This window comes from Acipenser ruthenus, chromosome 38, assembly GCF_902713425.1.
Source record: "Acipenser ruthenus chromosome 38, fAciRut3.2 maternal haplotype, whole genome shotgun sequence".
NCBI classification, from domain to species: Eukaryota; Metazoa; Chordata; class Actinopteri; order Acipenseriformes; family Acipenseridae; genus Acipenser; species Acipenser ruthenus.
In genome coordinates this window covers 6,487,906-6,513,834 of record NC_081226.1, presented here as the reverse complement: position 1 = coordinate 6,513,834, position 25,929 = coordinate 6,487,906, and the positions used below count along the sequence as shown (strand labels likewise).

General features: G+C 40.0%; 1 protein-coding gene across 1 annotated transcript in view; it reads left to right on the top strand.

The window, feature by feature from the left end:
• Positions 1 to 25,929, top strand: part of LOC117433802 (scavenger receptor cysteine-rich type 1 protein M130-like) — a 153,402-nt gene that overhangs the window by 108,971 nt on the left and 18,502 nt on the right. The window lies entirely within an intron of this gene.

Sequence of the window (25,929 nt, the reverse complement as noted above, 5' to 3'; positions counted from 1 at the left end):
TATTGAATATGTGTCTGGGATTTCATGTGCATGATACATAAATCAGTGTGATGAGCTGCACATTGGAAGAGTGCTACAGAGGGCAGGTGGTCCTGTTTGTCTGACCCTGTATATTAAGTAAGTGTTTCTGTGATGGAATGTGTGTCTCTTACCTGAACAGATCACTCCAGCGTCACTGGCATGAGGGCAGCCATAGACCACACCCCACCCCCATGACCCACAGTCCCGCAGGGCAGAGTGAGAGCTGTTGCAGGAAACAAAAGCCAGCCAGATGGTTCCAGAACCGGCTCCGAAGTGAGCATCGATTGGTGCTGATACAGCAGATCCACAGCCCAGCTGTTTACACACAACTCCTGCATCCACTATATCCCAGCCAAAACTACAAACTGTCCCCCACTGTCCCTCATGAAGAATCTCCACTCTCCCAGCACAGGGACTGCCTCCATTCACCAGCCTCAGATCATCACCGCCTTTAAAAAGAGAAAAGGGAATCAGAGAAGGGAGTCTGCACAGGCCCTGCCACAAGAGAACACGAGTTTATAATCACACACTATTTACACTGCATGGAGTTGTATTATTCTCCATATCACAGAGCTTCCCAAGTAAACATCAGCAGTAAAACTCCTCTATATATATTTCATGTATAGAAATGTTTTCATGATGTTCCCACGCTGCATAAGGCGTGTGCTAAGAAGGGTTTCCACCAAGTCTCTGAGATAACACTACAGCAGGTAAAGTACCTGACAAATATTAAACTTTTGTAGAAGCGTAGCACAACCCTGATAAGCATGCATACATCATATATAATTGTTCAAATACAAGCTTACTATTGTAGGAAATGTAATTGACATGTATTTGATGCTTCATATTTGGAACTCATAATTATGGTTCTGTTCGTTCTAGCAGTTTTATTTGTATATTTAGAAGCCTGTTCAGAATATACGAGAGGCTCTTTGTAGATACCTAGTTAATGTTCCGCCCAGGCGTTTAGCATCAATAATACAGCAATAAGGGCTGTTTCTGAGGACACTGTAGTGCTTAATGACACGGAGGTGTTACTCTTGGTCCAAAGAAGCAAAGTGAATGACAGAATAAAAGGCAGCAATGGTACAAGAAGCTCTACAATGCCCAGAACAGCGATGTTATTACATCAACGTATTTCTAATTTTTATCAAATGTATGGGGTTTTTTCAAAACTATTTATTAAACATCATGTAATTAGAATTACACAGCAGCGCGCATTACAAAATGCAGTGAGCAGTATTGTGTAGAATGAGTAACATCCTACGGCATTGCTTTTGAATGCTACAAAATGTAAAGTGCAGAGCGCAATTACTGAGTAATGGAAACAGAAATACCAGACATCAACTTTCCATACCCATCTGTGTACAGCATGCAAGTCAGCAGCTTTATTTATTCATTTCTTAATACATTCAAACGACACTATAATAAACACATAAATGATCTTCTCCACACATATATTCACAATGCAGGAGTATCAAGTTCTTCCCGACAATGTTAAGGATACATGGAACACATTTTGATTTCAAGTTTCAAATCAAGAGTTTCTTTTAGTTTTCTTTTTATAGAATAAACACGAGAGTCATGTTATAACAGCAATAAGCCACTCCTCGTGCCTCACAGCCCACCCAAGTGTGCAGTTATTAGGAACAGCACCGAACAACACAGAACACAACCAGAACACTATACAAGTGGAACGGAACCCAACCAGAACACTATACAAGTGGAACGGAACACAACCAGAACACTATACAAGTGGAACGGAACACAACCAGAACACTATACAAGTGGAACAAAATACTTGTTTTTTTTTTACTTTTTATTACATTTTAGTTATTTATTTAATTATTTATTATTACATTTAGACAGTAACCAAAAACACAGTAAACCCTGTCTAATGCAGCTCCTCTACATACCAGCATTATGTATCGGCATCATTTTGGGGTCCCAGACAAAGAAGTAATTTTGTAAAGTTAAAATTTCAGGGTACCTGAACAGAACTCCTATTGTATGTACTTTAGAGTTTTTCAAAGTGTTAAATTAGTTTGTCATTTATACCTTTTTCAGGTACATTACTACATTTCACAGCAGCTCCCTCTATCAAGCAGCACACTGTATTGGGCAGCACACTTTTCTGGTCCTATGCGATGCCGGGTTAGACAGGTTTCTCTAGACACTCTTGCAGGGCTTCTCAAACCCGGTCCTCTGGACCCCATGTGTCTTCTGGTTTTCATTCCAACTGAGCTCTCAATTACTTAACTACAAACGCTTAATTCAACTTATAATTTGCTTAATTAGAACTTTTAAATTGTTCTCAGCTCCTAAAAAGTTCTAAGTTCTAATCGAAAGGATCCTCATTTATTTATTTATTTATTTATTTATTTATTAATTGTATTTCTTAATTCAGCACTGTTGAGTGTTTAATAGCTGTAGATGAATCTCTGTAATATGTTTTACAAATGCTCCATTGCTGACTGGCTGCTTGTTGTATGAAACACATTTCATATAAAGATATTTAGCTGAAATATTAATTGTTAGTGTTTATAGATGTAGTATAGTTCTTTATTTTATTTCAATACTGGAATGTTCCAACTGTAGGATATATTTTCTTCGTCAGACATTGTTTGAATGAAGGGCAGCAACAAAAAAAAAACATTTTTGAGTGTTTACCTTTTCTTAGGAAAATAAAAATTCAAAATAAACTGCGCTATTTTACTTTTCCTATTGCCCCTAAATGCATTTGCACTGTAATACCCTGACACACCCAGGGTCAGCAAGGAAACACAATGTAGCATAACATGAAATAATAATAATAATAATAATAATAATAATAATAATAATAATAATAATAATAATAATAATAATAATAATAATAATAATAGAATGCATTAAGAATTAAGAACATTAAACCCTGCAGTAGACCTATTAGGTTATGTCTGGTTTGACACAATTTAAAAATAATTGAAATAATTCATAATTGTTGTGTTTGTTTTTTTTAAGTTGAAAAAGTCAGCTGAAAATCTTGCTAAATTGTATTTTTATCAGCGAGTCAGATTAGCCAGTCACAATTTCTTCAGGTCAGTTGTAAAGCCTAAATTCAGCTGTACCTGGGTAACATTTCACACAATGTTTTAATGTAGATATACCAATATAAGAAATGTACCTGAAGCAAAAGCAAAGATTCTGTTCTGATTTTATATATCTGTATATATTATAATTACAAATGTTAATTAGATCAATAATAATAATAATAATAATAATAATAATAATAATAATAATAATAATAGCAGATCAATATACCTGTATAATAATCTCTGTCTCTCATAATGTAAATTAAGTTTTAAAGATCCACAACAGATTTCATTTTTAAATGACTGATTAAGGTTTACTTCACAAATACATTATTTCACATAATTTCAATAAAAAAAATAAAAATAAAATAAAATAAAAAACGTGCACGAGCAATTGTTAATCGAGCTGGAAGAATGCATTCTATTTTAATCGTAACTGCACGATTTTGTATTTGTAATATGTGAAGTTAACCTTATTCAATCATTTATAGATGAAATCTGTTGGGGATCTGTAAAATTGCGTTTACATTATGAGACAGAGATTATTATTCAGGTATATTTATCTCCTATTATTATTATTATTATTATTATTATTATTATTATTATTATTATTGTGTGTGGAATACAATAGTTTGTCTGCAATTCAACAGATGTCACAGCACGAGACCGGGCTAGCCAAACCCTTAGACCAGTGGTTTGTACTTGCTAGTAGCATTGCTGACATCATTGAAAATAATTTAAACATTCAGAATACATTCATATGTGTTGAACTGTTTTTCTTTCTTTTTTCTTTTCTTTTTCTTTTTGCCACATTTAAGTTGTAAAAGCCAGTTGAAAATCTTCAGCTAAATTTCATTTTTGTCAGCTTGTCGGATTAGCCAGTCACAATTTCTTCAAATCAATCGTAAAACCTAAATTCAACTGTACCTGGGTAACATTCCCGCTATTTTTAAATATAGATATACCAATATAAGAAATGTACCTGAAGCAAAAGCAAAAAAATATGTTTTCTGGTAATTACGTAATTCTCTCTTTCAGATATCACATGTGTAATGTTCAGTGTAATCTTGTGTGCTTGTATATCAGTGATCTCGGTGCTGCTGGTTTTATTCACCCAGGTGCAGATGTTGGGTTTATTTCTAGCACAGAGCTGTGTCAGGGTTCTTAATCATCAATGTGGAAGAATAATATTGTAAATGTACAGGAAAATATGAAAATGATTTAACAAAAAAATTATTTAAACATTATACTACCTTGGAAAAGGATAAATAAGGTTGACTTCACATATACAAATGCAAAATCGTGCAGTTACGATTAAAATAGAATGCATTCTTCCAGCTCGATTAACAAAGTCACCTGGCTATTGCACGTGCACGTTATTTTTAACTAGGTCTTTTATTTAAATTATGTGAAATTATGTATTTGTGAAGTCAGCCTTATTCAGTCATTTATAGATAAAATCTGTTGTGGATCTGTGAAATTGTATTTACATTATGAGAGACAGAGATTATTAAATAGGCCTAGGTATAATTTTTTTGTAACTGTACAATGTGTGCTATTATTACACTATGTAACACAATTTTTGTTCCTGGGTATTAAGTGTTATTTCCTAATTGCTTATGCCTCAAAAGTATAGAAAATGGCTATTATTCTCCACAAACTTTGGTTTTGTGACCAGGACAGTGATATTTTGAAATTTACCTATTTCCAATGAGAAAACGGGCGAATTTGTGTCTTTTCGTTCACATAAAGTCAGAAAAAAACAACATATGAATCCAAATTAACATGTATTTATACTAAAGTAATACAAAAATGACTACAAAAGATTTAGAAGTGAGTAGTTTTTCGAGATTTACGATTATACTGTAAATCACTTTCACGAATCAGCCCCCAAATGTAGTCTCCCATCATGTTCTCGTTATACTGTCTTTGGTAGCGGCGTTCAAAGTCCAGTATATCCTGGTGAAAGCGCTCGCCTTGCTCCTCTGAGTATGCTCCCATGTTCTCCTTGAATTTATCAAGATGAGCATCAAGGATATGGACTTTGAGGGACATCCTATAGCCCATTGTGCCGTAGTTCTTCACCAGAGTCTCAACCAGCTCCACATAGTTTTCGGCCTTGTGATTGCCCAGGAAGCCCCGAACCACTGCGACAAAGCTGTTCCAAGCCGCTTTCTCCTTACTAGTGAGCTTCTTGGGGAATTCATTGCACTCCAGGATCTTCTTTATCTGTGGTCCGACGAAGACACCGGCTTTGACCTTTGCCTCAGACAGCTTAGGGAAGAAGTCTTGAAGGTACTTGAAGGCTGCCGTCTCCTTATCTAGAGCTCTGACAAATTGTTTCATAAGGCCCAATTTGATGTGCAGTGGTGGCATCAGCACCTTCCGGGGGTCCACCAGTGGCTCCCACTTGACGTTGTTCCTGCCCACAGAGAATTCGGTCCGCTGTGGCCAGTCCCGCCTGTGGTAGTGCGCCTTGGTGTCCCTGCTGTCCCAAAGGCAAAGATAGCAGGGAAACTTGGTAAAACCGCCTTGGAGACCCATCAGGAATGCCACCATTTTGAAGTCTCAAAATGCGTCTGCCGGATGCTTGCAGCCTCTTGATGCCATCTCAGAAAAATGCAGATATGTATCCACTTAGGCAGCTGGAACTAAACTGAACTGGTGGGCTTAAGGCCCCTGTATTTATACTACTATTTATATTACTGGAAAGTTCTAGAAGTTACTCCAAGTTTACTCAGCACTGAATCTATCTGGAATGTTCTGGAAAATAGGTAAATTTCAAAATATCACTGTCCTGGTCACAAAAGCAAAGTCTGTGGGGAATAATAGCCATTTTCTATACTTTTGAGGCATAAGCAATTAGGAAATAACACTTACTACCCAGGAACCAAAAAATAAATAAATAAATTGTTACACGGTGTTATTATTATTATTATTGTTATTATTATTAATATTATTATTATTATTATTATTATTAGTTGTGATTAAGCAGTAACTTATACTAAACACTTCCCTGCTCATATACTGTTGTTATAACACGCATATTGTTCAGGTAGAAAGGAGCTGCTGTGTGTAGAAACAAACAACGATGCAGAAAGTTATCAGCAGTAACATTAGATTCTTACCATATTTTAAATGCTGAAAACAAAACTATGGCTAGAAAAATAAAAGTATATTGGGAAATATTCATATTGATATTTGGAGACATTTTAAAAATACTATAATGTGATTTTAAACAAAGAAAATAGAATCAATGAAGTAAAGATTATTTCATCTTCCCTCGTATTGCTGATTTGAGAGAAATCAAACCTTAATACCAGCAGAAATATCTCTTTACACAACCTCGCCTACCTGACGTTTTATCTTTATATATTGACACTCTATTAACCAACATTTCCTCTGCCATTTTTTATAAACTGATCCATCAGTATAATGTTCTTTTTTTTGTTAAATCATTTTCATATTTCCCTGTACATTTCCAATATTATTCTCCCACATTGATGATTAAGAACCCTGACACAGCTCTCTGCTAGAAATAAACCCAACATCTGCACCTGGGTGAATAAAACCAGCAGTACCGAGATCACTGATATACAAGCACACAAGATTACACTGCACATTACACAAGCGATATTTGAAAGAGAGAATTACGTACTTATGGATGTGTAAGATCCCTTAAAACATTTTTTTTTTTATCTCATCCAGCGTGTCAATTAAACTTGACGTTGTCCGTCATAAAATGAAACAGCTATCTATCAATCACAAACACACACTGAATAACCAGGGCATAGGCAAACATGAGCAGAGGAGCCCTGTTTTTTCCCGCTCCAGTACTGTATCTGATCACACGGTTTTTTTTGTTTTCAAAATGTTAGCAATCAGTTCACGGGGCGGAGCTATTCCACCTGATAGTGTTTATTGACAGAGTTAGTAAACATATACACATGGAGAGAGGGGCTCCGCCTCTTCCAGGCCCAACATTTACTTGATCGATAGACACGATAAACAGGAGGGGGGCCACCGTCTTTGAGGTGACCCGACATACGAGAGGGGCACCGTCTCTGAGGTTACCCGACATACGAAGAGGCTCGCGAACCGGAAAGAAAACAAATTAGTATTAATAACACAAAAGAGGTTCCGGCTCTTCCTGACCCAACATATACAGTAGGGGGGTTCCGTCGCTGAGGAGACCCGACAAACAGGAGGGGGGCCACCGTCTTTGAGGTGACCCGACATACCAAGAGGGGCACCGTCTCTGAGGTTACCCGACATACGAAGAGGCTCGCGAACCGGAAAGAAAACATAAAGTTAGTATTTGTTAAAACATATAATGCGTGGTGTTCCGCCTCTTCAAAGCCCAACATAATAGAAGGGGGGTTCCGTCGCTGAGGAGACCCGACAAACAGGAGAGGGGCCACCGTCTTTGAGGAGACCCGACAAACACGAGGGATGCCACCGCTTGGGGACCCTCACATAGAGGCATCAGACCTGAAAGAAGAATCCCAAAAGAAACATACATGCAGATGGAAGGGTTTGGCCGGGGGTCCCCTCTGACTCATGGAGAACCCTCCTCTATGAGGTAAATGAAGCGGAGCTTAACAAAGGGTTGGAGAAAGTGGAATCACTAACCCCCCAGAGGAGACCGATGCAAAGGCGGTTGAGATGCTAGAGGAGGAGGAGGGAGGAGGAGGAAACGAAAAAACACAAGACAGCGAGGTAGAGGTGACTAATGTTTAAATAAGGTAGGTTTAATTGATGACAGCAGATGATAGGTTGTTGGTGCCTAGCTCCGCCCCCTGAACCCCACCTATAGGTTAACATTTCACGGGGCGGAGCTATTCCACCTGATAGTGTTTATTGACAGAGTTAGTAAACATATACACATGGAGAGAGGGGCTCCGCCTCTTCCAGGCCCAACATTTACTTGATCGATAGACACGATAAACAGGAGGGGGGCCACCGTCTTTGAGGTGACCCGACATACGAGAGGGGCACCGTCTCTGAGGTTACCTGACATACGAAGAGGCTCGCGAACCGGAAAGAAAACAAATTAGTATTAATAACACAAAAGAGGTTCCGGCTCTTCCTGACCCAACATATACAGTAGGGGGGTTCCGTCGCTGAGGAGACCCGACAAACAGGAGGGGGGCCACCGTCTTTGAGGTGACCCGACATACCAAGAGGGGCACCGTCTCTGAGGTTACCCGACATACGAAGAGGCTCGCGAACCGGAAAGAAAACATAAAGTTAGTATTTGTTAAAACATATAATGCGTGGTGTTCCGCCTCTTCAAAGCCCAACATAATAGAAGGGGGGTTCCGTCGCTGAGGAGACCCGACAAACAGGAGAGGGGCCACCGTCTTTGAGGAGACCCGACAAACACGAGGGATGCCACCGCTTGGGGACCCTCACATAGAGGCATCAGACCTGAAAGAAGAATCCCAAAAGAAACATACATGCAGATGGAAGGGTTTGGCCGGGGGTCCCCTCTGACTCATGGAGAACCCTCCTCTATGAGGTAAATGAAGCGGAGCTTAACAAAGGGTTGGAGAAAGTGGAATCACTAACCCCCCAAAAGATGGACCCCTGGCTCCCCGCTGACGCAACATGAAGAAAAAAGAGAGAACCGCCAATGCATAAGAAAGAAGAAAAAGAGAAAACATTTAGACGAAAGAAAACAAACACTTAACGTGACAAAGGGGTTAGTAGACTGTACCCTAATGACTATGTGAAGACCCTCTGCACAGTGGAAAGAAAAAACCCCCCCTTTCTTTAATTTTATTTCTTAGGGGGAAATCTTTGGTGGCTCAGGCAGAAAGGTCGTCCCCACTCCGGACATACTAGCAATGGACTGATGTGCGGAGGATATTTCAGATGATGAAGAACGAATATAACTTTCAACTGCTGATGAAGTCCAGCACCCCATATTTTTAATTAAATGCTGGTTAATGTTGGCTTTTGCAGCTGAAGTAGCTGCCCCTATTCTAAATGAATGAGGAGTGTAGAATTGCGAAGGAAGACCTGCTCTGGATACCACAGTGGAAAGGTGTGATGAAAACCAATGCCTTGATACAATGGCCCGGCTTGAATTGATAAACAAAGGGTCTGAGGATGAAATGGCTTTGCGTTCTGCAATGTACTTCAACATGGAAGTGAAGGGACACAGAGGAGAGTTGATCTTAGAAAGCTGAATACATTGTCCTTGCCGCAGTTGATCTGTTTTTGAAATGCGAAGAAATAAGATGAAATGAGAATCTGGGATGAGCTTGAGGTCACTGCAGCGGATACCTAGGGTAGGAAAGCTGGCAATAGAAGGAACTGTATATTCAGAACATCTCAAAAATCCAAAAAATGCAGCTAGACATATGACTTCCATTGTTAAATCATCAAATGGAGAAAAACAGCCATGGCGGAGAATTGAAATCAATTTACTGAGAATGTCTATAGAAATAGGCAGGCGAGCAGAAGAAGGAGCCGGAGAGCACTTGGAAATTCCTCGTAAAAGGAGACGAACCGCTGGAATTGATAATAGAGTTGGGGAATTGATGGACATCAAGCGAAATTGATGCTGAATTCCTGACAAATATAGTCTGATTGTAGCTGGTGCCAGATGTAGAGAGTCCTTTGCATGCACTATGAACGCCATGATCCAGTCCTGGTTGAATGGAGTAGGATTAATCCTGCTTTGTAAACAAAAAGTTACATAACATGCCCAACCTGTAGAGTACGAGGATCTGGTAGATGGGGCAAGTGCTGATGCCATGTAATCTTGAGCTGAATTAAGAAGTTTATTAATAGTTGGATTTAGTTGAAAATCAGCTGATTGAACTGTGGCGTTGCTGCTGGATATTGCAGAGCTGAGGGCAGCAAACTGTGGAATTTGGAAATCTGTAAACGGGAAAGAGCATCAGCTGCATTATTAAAAATGCCCGGTAGGTGGCGAGCTTGTATTAGGAAGTTATTAGAGACTGAAATCCATACTAGCCGCCGCAGCAATTGCATTATAATAGCGGAGGAGGAACGTCCTTTATTTATAATATGCACTGTAGTTGAATTATCACAGTAAAATAGTATTGATTTCTTGGACCAGAGATGACCCCATAGCTGGGCAGCTGCTACTATTGGGTATATCTCTAGCAGAGCTGTGGATTTTAGATGAGGAGATATGTTCTCGATTTCCTCAGGCCATGTACTGCAAAACCATTGATTATTAAATAGACCTCCGAATCCCAGAGATGAGGCATCAGTAAATAAAGCCATATCGTGAGGAGCTGAAATGAAATCATCATAAAACATAGAGAGACCGTTCCAGTGCTGAATAAGCGCAGACCACATTTTAATATCTTTCCTAGCTTCTGAAGAGATATTTAAATAGGAGTCCAGATTTTTTGCTGTTGATGCCAGCACTAGCAGCCGAGATATAAACGTCCTCCCCTGTGGAATGATACGTATTGCAAAATTAAAGTAACCCAGCAATGAAAGCAGTGCCCGTTTTTTAATTGTTTTACTGATCTGAAAATCCTGAATGAGCAAACGAATATGGTTAAGTTTAGACTCAGGCAGGCGGGCTTCAAACTTTTCTGTATCTAGAATGATTCCAAGGAATTCCAAAGAATGAAGGGGACCGATTGATTTTTCTTCTGAAAGCGGAACGCCAACTTCAGAAAATAAGCTTTTAAGATTGGAAATCGCTTCTGCTGGTGCATCTGAAGGAGGAGAAATTACTAAAAAATCGTCCAGCAAGTGGAGCAAGAACGGGACATGATAGACATTAAGAAGGATCCAGCATAATGCTTCCGACAGGGTATCAAATATCTTCGGGCTGCTGCGGCAGCCGAAAGTCAATTGAGTGGCAAAATAAAACTTCCCTTCCCAGCATATACCAAACAGGTGACGGAGAGAAGGATGGATTGGCATTACTTTAAATGCGTCTGATATATCTGCTTTTGCTAACCAGGAACCACGACCTGCTAATTTAATTGAATGTATTGCGTCTGCAATAGTGATGTAATGCAGGGAAAATTGATCTTGGGGAATTAATGAGTTAATGCTGCTGGTGCTTGACCCCCGTGGTGCTGATAAATCAATAATGAGACGCTTTTTTCCTGACATTTTCCTCGTGGCAATGCCGATAGGATTAATTCTATATATTGGAAAAGGAGGAGCTAAAAATGGACCGACTATAAATCCTTTTTGAATTTCTTTTTCGATGAGAGACTGCACTGATTGTGGATCTTGAGTCGCTGAATAAAGATTTTTGCTTTGGAACGAGGAAGAAGGAATTTGAGTAAGACCGGTTGAAAAACCATTTTTTAATCCGTCGATCAGGTAATTAATTAAGTTACTGTCGGGATGATTCTGTAATTTACTTGATAACGCCAGGATGTTTATAGGAGTAGAGACGGTGAGCATCGGGGAAAGTCACTTGCGTTTTAAAGGGCAGATTGTATTAGCGTGAGCGTCACCGCAATTGCTGCACATGTGGATAAAATTGCATTGCCTATTCGAACAGAAGCCAGTATTGAAATTGTTGCAGATTTGTCTTCCTCCTGAAAATCTGATACTGCGTCCGTATTTGTCTTTCCTTGTAGATTGATCGAGGGGAGCTGAAGAATGTATAGGATTAGTTACTGAAGATCTGTATGAATTAGCGGCGTAACCGGGTGCTTTAGAAGTTGATGCAATTGCAGCTTTAGGGCAGAGGGCTGTTGAATGAGCTGTTGAAGCGCAGACCCCACATGCATTAGCTCTTAAACCACCGAAAATTCTATTAAATAGATCTGAATCAGGTTTAGCCCAATTGACGATGTGATTATCTGCTGCCAATATCGCTGCTGCTTTTGCAGAGAATGCTTTATGATACTCATAAAACATAGTCCCTCCGTATCTGACAGACAGCTCCACGATGTAATATTCGTAAGATTCCAATTCAGCTCTGCGGTTAGGGTATACCGAGCATAACACATCCCTGAATATGGAGAAAGCAAGGACAAACTCCCCTAATGTAAGATTTTTAAGCAGTCTGGGATCTCTGGATTTTAGAGTTACCGCCAAATCTCCACAATCGACTACTCTATGGTCCAAGAATTCCGAAGTCGTCATTAATAGTGAAACAAGATTAATGTCCTTACCTTCGAGAATGACACGTCTGATTTGTGGAGATATAGTGTGACGTCTCGTTGCAGTTGGAGAGGAGGATCCGTATGTAGATGCAGTAGCGAGGTTGTATATTGGAGGATCTGCTTCGCTGGCTGAAATTAGGGCTGGACCGTAAGAAGCTGTAGGTGGCGCTGCAGTATTTGATGCTGAAATTAATGACTGCGCTGTAGATTGTTTTCCCTGTTCCATAACAGACACCCTTTTCTCTAAATCCGACAGTTGAGAACTGACCGAAGATAGAGTATCGGAAAAAGGCTGCATAAATGATTTTATCTCGTTGAATATTTGCGAGTGTTGGGTTTCAATGGCTGGCTGCTGGTTAGCGGTGCTAGTTGTGGGGGTGGTTAGATCCGGAATAGACTGCCTGCTGTCTGTTTTAGGACGCTGAATGGCTGGGCGCGGCTGATTATGTTTTTTCGGAGGAAAGACTGGTTCTGCTGAGATTGAATTGCAATAGAGAATGAAAAGAGACTCTCTATCACTCCCTGCCGGAATCGCATTACCATTTTTAAGGAGGGTTTTTATCAATTTATTCATGGGCCAGTCCTTCCAAAACAATCGATCCGGAGGGGCGTCCTGAGGCCGAAGACGCTTGGATCGCCGCAGATTCGATGTTTGGGTGGCAGGAACGGTGGGCAACATTTGAACTGGAACCTGGTCGAGAGCCTGATCAGGAGCCTGATCAGATGTAACTGAAATAGCAGAAGGGGAGAAAAAACGGAGACTGGATGGACCCTGGATTGAAGCTGAAGGAGAATGATCTGTTAATGACAGAAAATCCTGGGAATCCTCAGAATCCGATGACAACTGCTGTAAGTACTCCATTATTGAGGTACGCAAATGTAGATGGGTCTTGAAATCGCTTAGGTTTAAGCCAAAAACGAAAAAACACAAGACAGCGAGGTAGAGGTGACTAATGTTTAAATAAGGTAGGTTTAATTGATGACAGCAGATGATAGGTTGTTGGTGCCTAGCTCCGCCCCCTGAACCCCACCTATAGGTTAACATATAAATCTCACTGGGATGTAACTAAATACAAGATATACAAATGAACACCATAAGACATAATGTACTCGGGTCGTGCGCCAGCACCGTGAATAATAAGACTGTAAAACACTGAAGTTTATAATAAAATGATCATTCACCATGTAAAATAATAATAATAATAATAATAATAATAATAATAATAATAATAATAAATACAACTTAATAATAGACCACTTAAATTACAGGGGCATCAGATACAATTCAGCTTAAACAAATTGCTCTCAATGTTACAATTCAATTTTTAACATTTTAAACTGCTGCAGTACAACTTGTTCTTCAGTTCAACAGCAGCACTGCCTGACTATTCTGGTAGATTAACACACTATAATCTAGAAGTTACATCTTTGTGAAGTTGCAGGCTCACCAGCAGACACAGCCGTGGCACCATGAAGTGTTATTTCTGCAATGCAACACAGCTGGAAATACACTGTGCTTGAGCAGGGACTTTCTTTACAGTGAAACAAATTCAACTTGCACAATATATACTCAGTATTTTAGATCCCATCTTACTGCATTGAGAAGTTACTACCTGAACACCAGTATCCCCTCACCTAGGCTGGGTTTAGGCAGGTTTGCAGGTGGAACCCAGCCTCCAGAATCTATACCTCTACAGTTCTATCCCAGTTAACAAACTCAACAAATCAATCAATAAAAACAGCCTTGAAAGGAAAGCATCCTAATGGGCAGTTCTACCCACCAAGTCACTAAGTCCCTGGACCACTGAACCGGACTCCCTGTCTCAGAATAAATAACCGACTTCATTAAAAAGCTGTAAAGAAATAACAGTGTGGAACTTACTGGCTGGTGAGTGCAGAAGCAGGACAGTGAGACAGAAGATGGGCATGCAGCTCTCCATTGTTATCAGGACAGATGAACCCTCCTCTGAGCGAAGTCAAGACCTGTGCTTACCCCCCTGAGCCAACACAGCAAGTGAGAGGGTGCTCAACGTCCCACAACACCAGCAGAAACACAGCCCCCCACCACCCCACCAATCACACTCAGCATGGCCTTTTTGAGACAGAAAACAGGAAGATTTCAAACAGGTGTGCTGACAAATCAGAGGGCTCTTTTCAGTGCTATCCATATATATCGCTAATACATCACTGTTTCCTCCCAGACCGCCCAGCATTGATGAAACACATGATACGGAGGAAATGGGGAGAAATATGAAAGTTAGAAAAAGAAAAAACATATTTTTTTTAAATTTGTGTTTATGAAAAGCTTGAGAAAGCTGTGTACAGAGTGCAAGGAACTTAGTAGTTATCTCTGAGCTCTGGGTTCAGACCCCAGCCAGGCTTCACTCACTGGGTTTCGATACTCTTGCATTGCGTAACTCTTCTGGGATGTCTTCTCTTTTTGTGTGATTGAAACCTAGGATTTCCAGAGCAGTGCTAAGTCTATGAAGCCGTTGTAATACCCAATTCTGGATCCCTACTTCTCTATGCCCTGTCCGTCACACAGCAGAGCCTTGTCTGTACAGGGCCGGGGCGGGATCAAAAGCTGTATTGCATTTGCAGACATGCCTGTCCTGTAGGATGCTTTCAACATGTAAAATACACACCAGGTTATATAGGCAGTAGTTTCTGTCACTTGTTTGTTACCAAGGCTGACATTGCAATAATTAAGAAAAAATTACTTATCTGATCTGGTCTACGCCATGGTGACTGTTCCTATTTGGCAGAAATGTGGGTAAATCTTGGGTAAGAACAGCTGGGAAGTATAGAGGCAGGCAATTCTGAGGTTCTGTAAGTTCCCTCTCCTTGATCTTGTCACTACAGATTGGGAGCTTATAGCTCTCTTCTTCACAAGCAGCTATGTGACGTGAAGCTGTGGTTGTCTGTGTGCTGAAGCTGCTGATAACTGCTGCACAGGGTAACAGCACAGGGAGACAGTGTAATGAGAGTATTAGTGCTTGACAAGATGCAGAGAGCTGAGAATGGGATCTTTTAGTTCTCATGAAGGTACAGTGCTGGGTGATGTATATGGAGTGCTTTAATGCTCATTAAGATCCTGTAGAGCCTTATACAAATATTATAATAGGAATCATTAAACTATGAATGAAAAGCAATAGGGAACTGTATTTTCAATGGTAACAAGATACACCTCAATTTCCCAATGGGAAATGTACTATGTATAATATTAACTACCATACATACAGTAATGTTCCAATAACCAATGCATTTACCAGTGGTATACTGTGCCATTATAACATTACATTGGCAAACCAAGCTCTCTGATTGGCTGAAAGGCCTGTACAACTCTCCTAACAATGCAGAGGAGGCGGGTCCGAAGGGACGCTTAACCTATAAGAAGATCAAAGTGAATCTGTTAGAAACTGTGAAAAGTGTAGCACCGCCATGTGGTTTTCTCACTGCTGGTATTGTAGGCTTTAATAGTATTAGTTATACTGCCCCACTTCTATACTAATTCCTAATCCGTACATAACACAGAATACCTACTGAGTACAGGATCTGTAAATGCTGCCAAAACCACACTGTGTGTCAGAATAGGGCTCTAACCACAGCCAGCTATTCAGAAGCCCGTATGGCACGAAACAAACTTTTTAATGAGGAGCAGCATGCCCCCCCTAGAGGCTCAAGCAGTAAAAGATTGTTCACTGCAGAATCTCTTTGTTCAGTTTACTGTTGGTAGAATTAGTCTTCCTCCTCTAAAATAGCATCTCTCACAGAGGCGTCTGTCACATCCACATCACGTGGTGCTTGGAAGGGCTCTAATGCGTTTATATTTTTGCCAGTATAGAGAAATGCAAAAAAATTAAAGTCACTGATTACAAAGCAGTAAATAGAAAATACATAAAGTACCAGAGGTATTATTATTATTATTATTATTATTATTATTATTATTATTAGTTTATTTGGCAATGCAAGGTTACAGTGCTAATACAATATTTAAATTCAGTGTAGCTTACAGTAAGTGCAAATACAACTAGATGCATTATGAGATAAGAAGAAACAATTAAGGATTAAGAGCATTTGTATCTACAATGACCTAACTGTAGTGCAATAGTGCAAGGATAGTGCATCAGCTGAGGATCCAGTAACATGGTGCTGAGGTCAGCAAGTCCAGTGAAGCCTTTTGAAGGAAAAAGTGATCTCGGAATTCAGGCATGGACAGGTATTCCCGCGTTGCAGATTACTGACTGACAGTCCATTTCTTGAGACAGTATTTTCATTGTAATAAATGGAAAGGAAAGATGAAAAAAGAAATCAGGTAAAAATGCTGACATTGAAACCCCCAAGTCTGGAGGCCGCAGCTGCTACAGATTCAGCAGACTCTGCAGGCTCCCATCTTTTACAAAAGCACCCTCTCAAAAAGGCTTTGATGATTGCACAATAATCTCCAATACAACATAACTTGCCTTTACTGAAGCTTCACTTTCAGTTTTTGCTTTACTGAACATGTTCCGCTGCAAATCAATACTTTTTAAAAATTCTGCAGCTTTATCTTTTTTTCTTTCCTTCAAACTTGCCATATTTTGTTTGTTTAGTTTCCTCACATCCAATTCCTTTAAGACCTTACCGGTACATCCGAGTCCTTTAAGAATATTGCAAAGTCTAAACAATGCAAACATCCAGAAATGAGTGAAAGGGATGTCAAGGGTTCATTTTGCAAAATTATACAAAAAATAATGTGCAAATGAAGTATTTATTCCACAAACAATCTCTGAACTCATCGCCGTGGTGGGTCTCGTCTAAAATAACCTAGATGTGAACGAGGTTAGGGTTGCAAGAATTTTGACATCAAAAGCTTTGCAAAGCGAAGTACCACAACATCTCAATATATCAGGAGTGAGAGACAGAGAAAGTGAAGGAAAGCAGGGCAGGTGTGATACCACAGGGGCTGATATTAATCTGTTTAACAAAAAAAATCGCATTTTCATATTTTTATAAATATCTTCTTAAACCAGATTAACATCACCCTTATTTTTATTATGTAACATTTCAAATCTAGATGTATTTTTATTAAAGCCTAATTAATCATTGTGAAAAAACAAAAATGCTTGCTGAAAAGAAAGTTTCCCTCATTTTTCTGACTTTTTTTTTTTTTTTTTTTAAATATAAAATAAACGTAAAGAAGGTTTTTCCTGCTTCCTCTGGCAAGTGCTCTCGGCTGCAGCCGTTTCTTTCTTCAGTCTTGTCAGCAATGGGCCACATATGCAAATAATACATTTAAAGACTGAAACTTAACTCCCCTACATAGCAAATGCTCCACTACAAGTGCACAGTGTAATGAGAATCCACATCAAATGAATAAACTATCGATAGCTACATGCCACTGTTTCTGTTTCAAGTTGATGCCTTCTGAACAGTTGGCTGTGGTCAGAGCCCTATTCTGACACACAGTGTGGTTTTGGCAGCATTTACAGATCCTGTACTCAGTAGGTATTCTGTGTTATGTACGGATTAGGAATTCATATAGAAGTGGGGCAGTATACCTAATACTATTAAAGCTTACAATACCAGCAGTGAGAAAGCCAGACGGTGGTGCTACACTTTTCACAGTTGTTAACAGAGTAGAGTAGTGGTTAAGGCTCTGGCCTCTTGACCGGAGGGTTGTGGGTTCAATCCCCAGTGGGGGACACTGCTGTTGTACCCTTGAGCAAGGTACTTTACCTAGATTGCTCCAGTAATAACCCAACTGTATAAATGGATAATTGTATGTAAAAATAATGTGATATCTGTAAAATAATGTATAATGTGATATGTTGTAACAATTGTAAGTCACCCTGGATAAGGGCGTCTGCTAAGAAATAAATAATAATTGTTAGGAGAGTTGTACAGGCCTTTCAGCCAATCAGAGAGCTTGGTTTGCCAAAGCAATGTTATAATGGCACAGTATACCACTGGTAAATGCATTGGTTTTTGGAACATTACTGTATGTATGATAGTTAATATTATACATGGTAAATGTCCTATTGGGAAATTGAGGTGTATCTTGTTACCATTGAAAATACAGTTCCCCATTGCTTTTCATTCATAGTTTAATGATTCCTGTTATAATATTTGTATAAGGCACTACAGGATCTTAATGAGCATTAAAGCACTCCATATACATCACCCAGTGCTGTACCTTCATGAGAACTAAAAGATCCCATTCTCAGCTCTCTGCATCTTGTCAAGCACTAATACTCTCATTACACTGTCTCCCTGTGCTGTTACCCTGTGCAGCAGTTATCAGCAGCTTCAGCACACAGACGACCACAGCTTCACGTCACACAGCTGCTTGTCTTTCAGATTCTGTACAAACCACAGAGTCGGCGCAGCGCTTGGTCTCAGGCTGGTGTGAAGATGAGAGCTGTAAGCTCCCAATCTGTAGTGACAAGATCTAAGGAGAGGGGACTTACAGAACCTCAGAATTGAACGGCGAAGTATAAAATTCTGCTGTGTTGGTTGGTGCTATTTAAAGTTATTTGCTTATTATCTATTTTATTATTTTTCTTTAAAGAAAAAAAAATACTTACTTTCATGTTTTATACACAGTTGTATGTTAAATTGATGTCTGCAATCGCTGTTCCCCTAGTACATTAAAGCCTCTTTCACACTGGCATGCTCTGTCCGGGTTGTGACCTGGTGTCACGCGGGTGGGCTACGTGATTTCACACTGGGTTTTGAAGAAGCAGGATGGACCTGGGTGACAGAAGCAAGTAAATGCACGCACGCAATGCCCAAGAAGCAGCTTCCATCCAAGCTTCTCTGGACTGACTCGTCGACCCAAATGTTCATCCCTCCTGCAATCTGGCTCATGGAGTGTCTCAATCAACAAAAATATTGCTCAACAGAATAAACAGAAATGTTGCTTGCGGAAGTGAAACCTTCACGCAGGCGTGGCTGTTTCTTGCTTCGTCAGCTTACGAACAGCCATCATGCATTTTGTCTCGCTCAACCCGGGTCAAAGTGTGTCGACCCACATCCTGAGGTGGGTCGCTGCCGACCAAGGGTTCTTGGTATTGTGACCCGGATACCCACAACCCAGGTTGGGACCCGGGTAGGAGCGTTAGTGTGAAAGGGGCTTGTACCTTCATTTTTTCCTCCAAACAGCATACCTGCCTCTATACTTACCAAGAGTCCTGACCCCAGCCTCACCCCCCATTTCCACCAATAGGGACAGTCGCCTGGAGTTCTGCAGCCAACTGCGCTCCACTAAGGGAGGATACCTTTCTGGCCACCACTGCTCCCCCCCATTATACAAAGGGGATGGGCTATCCACAGCTCAGACCTACTCCTCAGGCCGTCTTAATGTCAGCAGGGAGGGGACATTTATAAAATCACCTTTTCTCCAAAATGTTTAAAATGTGCATTATCAAAGAGGTACTCATCCAATAGGAGTGGGTCAAAGAAACCAATGTGAGGGTTCCCCTTAGCTTTATGAGCATAATAACTAGGCTCATATTTGACTTTAGAATGGTTTGGGGGCCACTAGACCTCAGTTTTGCCATTACTTCAAAGCTGTTTGATTCAACTGACCTTATAGTAAGCTTATCCTGCCCATACATGGCAGAAAAGGGGGTCTGTAACACCTATTTTATTTATAGTGTTGTCCAGCAACACCATTGGAATTCAAAAACCCAAAATATTTCAGTTAAAGAAATAGCACAGCAGCACACTAACACTTATTACAAGAATGCCTTCGAATTAATTGACTTGTGAGCTTGTTTGTATGGAATCGCGATGTAGCACCCCCCCTGCTGGCAGGTGCAGTACATCACACTTTCAGGATCATCTACAGTGCTGGTAAACAATGGAGTCCGAAGTGTGTATTGTAGGGCGGAAATGCCAGTGGGACAGTTTGATTAGAATTCACAGGGTTAGGCCACTGGCCTTTTAAAAAAGAAAATACTAATTTTATTGGTTTTACGTTTTGCCTATAAAACCTGGTGTGTATCTTACATGTTGAAAGCATCCTACAGTACAGGCATGTCTGCAAATGCAATACAGCTTTTGATCCCGCCCTGGCCCTGTACAGACAAGGCTCTGCTGTGTGACGGACAGGGCATAGAGAAGTAGGGATCCAGAATTGGGTATTACAACGGCTTCATAGACTTAGCACTGCTCTGGAAATCCTAGGTTTCAATCACACAAAAACAGAAGACATCCCAGAAGAGATACTCAATGCAAGAGTATCGAAACCCAGGCCTTTAGGCAGAGTGAAGCCTGGCTGGGCTCCGAACCCAGAGCTCAGAGATAACTACTAAGTTCCTTGCTCTCGGCACCCAGCTTTCTCAAGCTTTTCATAAACACAAATTAAAAAAAATATGTTTTTTTTTTTTTTCTAACTGTCAGATCTCTCCCGCTTTCCTCCGTATCGTGTGTTTCATCAATGCTGGGCGGTCTGGGAGGAAACAGTGATGTATTAGCGATATATATGGATAGCACTGAAAAGAGCCCTCTGATTTGTCAACACATCTGTTTTCTGTCTCAAAAAGGCCATGCTGAGTGTGATTGGTGGGGGGGGGGAGGGCTGTGTTTCTGCTGGTGTTGTGGGGTGTTGAGCACCCTCCCAGTTGCTGTGTTGGCTCAGGGGGGTAAGCACAGTTCTTGACTTCGCTCAGAGGAGGGTTCATCTGTCCTGATAACAATGGAGAGCTGCATGTCCATCTTCTGTCTCACTGTCCTGCTTCTGCACTCACCAGCCAGTAAGTTCCACGCTGTTATTTCTTTACAGCTTTTTAATGAAGTCGGTTATTTATTCTGAGACAGGGAGTCCGGGTCAGTGGTCCAGGGACTGAGTGACTTGGTGGGTAGAACTGCCCATTCGGATGCTTTCCTTTCAAGGCTGTTTTTATTGATTGATTTATTGAGTTTGTTAACTGGGATAGAACTGTAGAGGTATAGATTCTGGAGGCTGGGTTCCACCTGCAAACCTGCCTAAACCCAGCCTAGGTGAGGGGATACTGGTGTTCAGGTGGACACAGTAACTTCTCAATGCAGTAAATGGGATCTAAAATACTGAGTATATATTGTGCAAGTTGAATTTGTTTCACTGTAAAGAAAGTCCCTGCTCAAGCACAGTGTATTTCCAGCTGTGTTGCATTGTAGTAATAACACTTCATGGTGCCACGGCTGTGTCTGCTGGTGAGCCTGCAACTTCACAAAGATGTAACTTCTAGATTATAGTGTGTTAATCTACCAGAATAGCCAGGCAGTGCTGCTGTTGAACTGAAGAACAAGTTGTACTGCAGCAGTTTAAAATGTTAAAAATTGAATTGTAACATTGAGACCAATTTGTTTAAGCTGAATTGTATCTGATGCCCCTGTAATTTAAACACAGTGGCAAACTATTAGGTTGCATTTATAATAATAATAATAATAATAATAATAATAATTCAGTACAGTTTTGTTATACACTGTGCCCCGTCTACATGATGTCTTATGGGGTTCATTTGTATATCTTGTATTGATGTAATTTTCTCACTGCTGCTTCCTCAAATTGTCGCTTTTTTGTATTGATTTGTTTTGTTGATGGAGTTGCATCCCAGTGAGATTTGTCTGATTGGTAACATTTTGAAATCAATCAAAAGCGTGTGATGAGATACAGTACTGGAGCGGCAAAAACAGGGCTCCTCTGCTCATGTTTGCCTATGCCCTGGTTATTCAGTGTGTTTGTGATTGATAGATAGATGTTTCATTTTTTGACGGACAACGTCAAGTTTAATTAACACGTTGGATGAGATTAAAAAAATGTTTTAAGGGATCTTACACATCCATCTAATTATGTAATTCTATCCTTCAGATATCGCATGTGTAATGTGCAGTGTAATCTTGTGTGCTTGTATATCCGTGATCTCGGTGCTGCTGGTTTTATTCACCCAGGTGCAGATGTTGGGTTTATTTCTAGCAGAGAGCTGTCTCAGGGTTCTTAATCATCAATGTGGAAGAATAATATTGGAAATGTACAGGAAAATATTTAAATGATTTAACAAAAAGTTATTTAAACATTATACTGTCTTGGAAAAACACAAAATAGTTCTGGGGCTGATGGGTCTATCAGATCTCTATGTCATTTTTTAACATGATACTTTATTTATCAAATAACCACGTCCATGGGTAAATGTATAAAGTAATCAGAAAATGTATAAAGTTACCAGCTGCTGGATCGGTTTATAAAATGACAGAGGAAATGTTGGTTAATAGAGTGTAAATATATAAAGATAAAACGTCAGGTAGGCAAGGTTGTGTAAAGAGATATTTCTGCTCGTATTAAGGTTTGATTTCTCTCAAATCAGCAATACGAGGGAAGATGAAATAATCTTTACTTCATTGATTCTATTTTCTTTTTTTAAATCACATTATAGAATTTTTAAAATGTCTCCAGATATAAATATGAAAATGTTCCAATACACTTATTTTTCCAGCCATAGTTTTGTTTTCAGCATTTAAAATATGGTAAGAATCTAATGTTATTGCTGATAACTTTCTGCATCGTTGTTTGTTTCTACACACAGCAGCTCCTTTCTACCTGAACAATATGCGTGTTATAACAACAGTATATGACCAGGGAACTGTTTAGTATAAGATACTGCTTAATCACAACTAACAATAATAATAATAATAATAATAATAATAATAATAGCACACATTGTACCGTTACTGAAAAATATACCTGTATAATAATCTCTGTCTCATAATGTAAATGCAGTTTTACAGATCCACAACAGATTTCATCTATAAATGATTGAATAAGGTTGACTTCACAAATACACAACTTCACATAATTAAAATGTAAATAAATTAATAAATAAATAAAAACCCTAGTTGAAAATCGCTTGCACATCCAGGTGACTTTGTTAATCGAGCTGGAAGAATGCATTCTATTTTAATCGTAACTGCTCGATTTTGTATTTGTAATATGTGAAGTCAACCTTATTCAATCATTTATAGATGAAATCTGTTGTGGATCTGTAAAACTGTATTTACATTATGAGAGACAGAGATTATACAGGTATACAGTATTTATCTGCTATCCTGTGTCAGCCGGCATAGTTACTGGCAAAGTCAAACCAGACATAACCTTATAGGTCTACTGCAGGGTTTAATGTTTAGGTTTTTTTTTTTTCTGTTTTTTTTTTTTAATTTAGTCGTTGCCAATCAGTTTTTTTTTTATTATTATTTTCTCCCCAATTTGAAATTCCCAATTATTTTTAGGCTCAGCTCACCGCTACCACCCCTGCCCTGACTCGGGAGGGGCGAAGATGAACACACGCTGTCCTGCGAAGCGTGTGCCGTCAGCCGCCCGCTTCTTTACACACTACGAACTCACCGTGCAGCCGCCTCAGAGCTACAGCGTCGGAGGACAACGCAGCGCTGGGCAGCTTACAGGCAAGCCCGCAGGAGCCCGGCCAGACTACAGGGGACACTGGTGCGGGATGAGCCGAAGACACCCGGGCCGACCTAACCCTCCCTCCCCCCGGGCGACGCTCGGCCAATTGAGCGTCGTCCGGGGGGGGGGGGGGGAGAGAGCTCCCGTCCACGGTCGGATGTGGAATAGCCTGGACTCGAACCGGCGACGTCCAGGCTATAGCGCGCATCCTGCACTCTAGCGAGTGCTTTTACTGGATGCGCCACTCGGGAGCCCCCAGATTTTTTTTTAATGCATTCTGTTATTCTTATTCTTCTTCTTATTATTATTATGATGATGATGATAACAACATAAGAACATAAGAAAGTTTACAAACCAGAGGAGGCCATTCAGCCCATCTTGCTCGTTTGGCTGTTAGTAGCTTACTTATCCCAGAATTTCATCAAGCAACTTCTTGAAAGATCCCAGGGTGTCAGCTTCAACAGCATTACTGGGGAGTTGGTTCCAGACCCTCACAATTCTCTATGTAAAAAAGTGCCTCCTATTTTCTGTTCTGAATGCCCCTTTATCTAATCTCCATTTATGACCCCTGGTCCTTTTTTCTTTTTTCAAGTCAAAGAAGTCCCCCGGGTTGACATTGTCTATACCTTTTAGGATTTTGAATGTTTGAATCAGATCGCCGCGTAGTCTTCTTTGTTCAAGACTGAATAGATTCAATTCTTTTAGCCTGTCTGCATACGACATGCCTTTTAAACCCGGGATAATTCTGGTCGCTCTTCTTTGCACTCTTCCTAGAGCAGCAATATCCTTTTTGTAACAAGGTGACCAGAACTGAACACAATATTCTAGGTGAGGCCTTACTAATGCATTGTAGAGTTTTAACATTACTTCCCTTGATGATGATGATGATGATGATGCTACATTGTGTTTCCATGAACACTCAAAAAGGTTTTTGTTTTGCTGCACTTCATTCAAACAATGTCCGAAGAAGAAAATAAATCCTACAGTTGGAACATTCCGGTATTGAAATAAAATAAAGAAATATACTGTATCTATAAACACTAACAATTAATATTTCAGCTAAATATCTTTATATGAAATGTGTTTCTACAACAAGCAGTCAGTCAGAAATGGAGCATTTGTAAAAGATATTACAGAGATCCATCCACAGCTATTAAACACTCAACAGTGCTGAAATAAGAAATACAATAAATAAATAAATAAATAAATGAGGATCCTTTCGATTAGAAGTCTTTGTTTGGACTGGACACTGAAAAGGCTTTGAATTCTAGTTTCTTTCAGTATTGCTTTGTTACCTTTTCAAGGAAATGTTTAAAATGTGCATTATCAAAGAGGTACTCATCCAATAGGAGTGGATCAAAGAAACCAATGTGAGGGTCCCCCTTAGCTTTATGAGCATAATAACTAGGCTCATATTTGACTTTAGAATGGTTTGGGGGCCACTAGACCTTAGTTTTGCCATTACTTCAAAGCTGTTTGATTCAACTGACCTTATAGTAAGCTTATCCTGCCCATACATGGCAGAAAAGGGGGTTTGTAACACCTATTTTATTTATAGTGTTGTCCAGCAACACCACTGGAATTCAAAAACCCAAAATATTTCAGTTAAAGAAATAGCACAGCAGCACACTAACACTTCTTACAAGAATGCCTTCGAATTAATTGACTTGTGAGCTTGTTTGTATGGAATTGTGATGTAGCACGCCCCCTGCTGGCAGGTGCAGTGCATCACACTTTCAGGATCATCTACAGTGCTGGTAAACAATGGAGTCCGAAGTGTGTATTGTAGGGCGGAAATGCCAGTGGGACAGTTTTATTAGAATTCACAGGGTTAGGCCACTGGCCCTTTAAGAAAGAAAAAACTGATTTTATTGGTTTTACGTTTGGCCTAAATAACCTGGTGTGTATCTTACATGTTGAAAACATCCTACAGGACAGGCATGTCTGCAAATGCAATACAGCTTTTGATCCCGCCCCGGCCCTGTACAGACAAGGCTCTGCTGTGTGACGGACAGGGCATAGAGAAGTAGGGATCCAGAATTGGGTATTACAACGGCTTCATAGACTTAGCACTGCTCTGGAAATCCTAGGTTTCAATCACACAAAAACAGAAAACATCCCATAAGAGATGCGCAATGCAAGAGTATCGAAACCCAGGCCTTTAGGCAGAGTGAAGCCTGGCTGGGCTCCGAACCCAGAGATCAGAGATAACTACTAAGTTCCTTGCTCTCTGCACCCAGCTTTCTCAAGCTTTTCATAAACACAAATTTAAAAAAAATATGTTTTTTTT